The following is a 3,472-nucleotide window of genomic DNA, read 5'->3' on the forward strand; positions in this document are numbered from 1 at the left end:
GGGGATGGACATGGCTCAGCCCAGCCCGGCCTGGCCCGGTGCCGGGAGGGGTTCGGGAAGGGGTTCGGGTGCGCGCCCTCAGACGGGCCAAGCTGTGGGGCTGGGCCAGGCTGCAGGCAGGTGTGTTCCTGGGCTCGTGCTCACGTGACGCGGAGACACAACGTGGGGTAGGACTCTCTTTAAGATAACAAACCAAACTTAGAAAAGGAGACATTTTTGTATATTTTGTATAATGTAGATTCCTTTACAAGAATTCTGTAATATCTCATAGTTCTGTTTTTTTAAATTTTTATTTTCATTGATTTCAGAGAGGGAGAGAAAGGGATAGAAACATCAATGAGAGGGAATCATTGACCAGCTGCCTCCTGCACGCCCCACACTGGGGACCAAGCCCCAGGCATGTGCCCTTGACTGGAATCGAACCCGGGACCCTTCCGTCCACAGGCCAACACTCTATCCAGTGAGTCAAACCGGCTAGGGCTATTTTACAATAGTTTTGTATAAGAGGACAAATTATACATTTTTAAAAATGTGACAAGTGCCACAAATATCACACAATTTAGAAAAATAACATTTGTATGGATCAACAAATGCATGTCCGGTGCTTTTGTTTACATTTTTGGCTGTGCTCTCTGAATGCGCACATCATGACTTTGCAGATTGTGTTATGGAAAGAACTGACGGGCGATTCCGATTTCTCTAGCTCGTCTGATCAAATGGGTATCTGACTGTCAGTGTTGACCCTGGTTTGGGTCATCCTCGGGGCTTTGCACGAAGTGCTCACGACAGCATTCCTACAGGTAGGTGTTTGCTGCACAAACACAGGCGTTCTGACAAGGGCAACCCCACCCAAAAGGAAAAGCAACATGAGCATTAAATCATGATCCGGCATTACGGGCTGCTTTCGTCAGAGACGGATTTCCTTCTGCCCAGGGGTTGGGGAGACCTGAGTCCACTCACAATTTTGCACGTTGCATGATGGGAAGAATTTGGACAGACTCACCTCTGGTTCCTACTACAGACCTTGTTTCTTCTCCACTCGCAAACATGTCCAGTGCTGGGCACTGTGCGGGGCGGGGAGGGGGGGCAGTTGACAGCCATCGTAGACACACCTACCCCAGGGCAGGCCAGCCAGACTGAGCTGCAAAAACATGTCCCATAAGCTCCAACAAAATGGTCTCAAGTTCCCCTGAGTGACAGTTATTGTGCTAGAAAAAAAATGGGTTTATTCAAGGACAGCAAAGAGCCCACCCAACCTATGATGAACCAGGTCTGATTCCCGGTCAGGGCACATGCCTGGGTTGTGGGCTGGAACCCCAGAGTGGAGCAGGCAGGAGGCAGTTGATCCATCATTCTCTCTCATCATTGATGTTTCTATTCCTCTCTCCTCTCCCTTCCTCTCTGAAATCAATTAAAAAAAAAAAAAAGAACAAAAGAATCATAATTCAGGACGTTAGTCTAGGGCAGTGGTCGGCAAACTCATTAGTCAACAGAGCCAAATATCAACAGTACGACGATGGAAATTTCTTTTGAGAGCCACATTTTTTAAACTTAAACTATATAGGTAGGTACATTGTTATTAACTTAATTAGGGTACTGCGAAGGCTTAAGGAAGAGCCACACTCAAGGGGCCAAAGAGCCGCAGTTTGCCGACCACTGGCCCAGGGCAAACCAGCAGGTCCCCAGAACAAAGGAGAGGAGCCTGCACTTATAGAGGAAAGAGGGCAGTTGGGAGGGGCTGTTGCCAACAAAGAGCCCATTGGCGGAAACTTGGAGTTCAAACCGCAGTGGCTTTTCATCGCTGCGTTGTGACAGCCTCTCATTGGCTGAGCTGTTGCCAGGCGGGGAGAAAGTCTTCCTCCCACTGGGGTAGGGACTTAGAAAACATCAGTTGGAGATGTAGGTGTCTCTACCTGTTGGGTGCCAAGTGGTAGGGTGGAAGAACTCCCCCGACAGACCCTCCCAAATTTCATTTGAGGTCCTATTTATTTCCAAATGGGGTCCCGGGGGCCAAGGAGAGAGTAACAGGAGTCTGCCCAGGAGAGGCAGTGCCCTCACCTGACTGCAGTTAAGATATTCTCAGCAGCCCTGGCCGGTGTGGCTCAATGGACAGAGTGTCGGCCTGTGGACTCAAGGGTCCCAGGTTCCATTCCGGTCAAGGGCACGTACCTTGGTTGTGGGCACATCCCCAGTAGGAGGTGTGCAGGAGGCAGCTGACACATGTTTCTAACTCTATCCCTCTCCCTTCCCCTCTAAAAAAATCAATAAAATATATTAAAAAAATATATTCTCAGCCAATGTAACCAACACTTAGCCAGGTGAGCCCACTGCCAGGCTCTCTCCCAGGGCATGGCTGGCACCCCAGCATGAGAAGTTGCATGGGCTGTGTGGTGTCGGGTCTGCCCAGGTGGGGTCCGGCCTGGAGATGGGGAGTCTGGTCCAGGTGCCCTCAGACCCTGTGGGTGTCTGCCAGGATAGCCACCGTCCCCCCTGGCTTTTGGTCAGGAGTCAGGTATGGGCCTGGCCTGCGGAGGAAGCAAGGACCATAGGCAGGAGGCAGGACGGGTCAGAGGCCCCAGCTGGGCTGCAGAGTGTCGGCCGCACCATTGCGGCGGGCGGCAGTGGTGGGCCAGGGAGTGCCCGCAGAGGCCGACGTTGGCCAGGTGACCTCTCTTGCTGAGCTGAGTGTGAGCGGAGCCTCTCAAGGTTTGCAGATTCGGAGCGACGAGGTCGGAGCGAGGTGCGGACAGCGAGCAGGTGCGGGTGCCTGAATGAGGCCCCAGAGGCCGCTGCCCTCAGGGACCCACATCCGGGAAGGACACAGGCACGCAAGCCGATTCTAGTCACCTGGGGCGAGTGGGGGGACCCCCTCAACAACAGGCCGCCTGAGCAAGACTATCTTTCTCCCCAGACGCTAAGGCCTGCCAGGCACCTGGGGAGGGGGCGGGGCGGAGCTGGTCCAGGTGAGGGCGGGGCCGGTGCCAAGGCCAGGCCCCGTGCAGCAGAGGTGGGGACAGCCTGGGCAGCTTCAGTTCTGCGTGGGAGGCGGTTGCCGGCCTTTGGCTCCGGGTGTGGATGGCATTTGTGTTCTGAGGTGGCCTGAGGGGAGGTGGGTGTTCACTGGTTGGGAATCCTGGCCGCGCTTGTCTGTGGGCGAGGGCATGTGGGGCATCTTTGCCTTCCTCTGGGCACTTTGGCGTTTTCCAGAGCCTCCCGAGTGCCCTCTGCGCTGCACAGACGGGGTTTGAACTGGTGATGGCGTCAGTGGTTCCCAGAAGCGTGGGGTGGTGAACGGGGAACAGGCCCCACTTCTGTTACTGCGTGTCCTTCCCCGTCCACAGGGGGTGCAGATGGACGGAGCTGTCCTTCCCAGCTCTGTGCGCCCTCGCTCTCCTGCTGGGCTCCCGGCCAGTGGCCGGCCCGGGCAGACCCTCCCAGCTGGGCCTCTCGCCCTCCCTGCAGCTCTGGGCGA

The sequence above is a fragment of the Myotis davidii genome, unplaced genomic scaffold, assembly GCF_000327345.1.
Source record: "Myotis davidii unplaced genomic scaffold, ASM32734v1 scaffold609, whole genome shotgun sequence".
Taxonomy (NCBI): Eukaryota; Metazoa; Chordata; class Mammalia; order Chiroptera; family Vespertilionidae; genus Myotis; species Myotis davidii.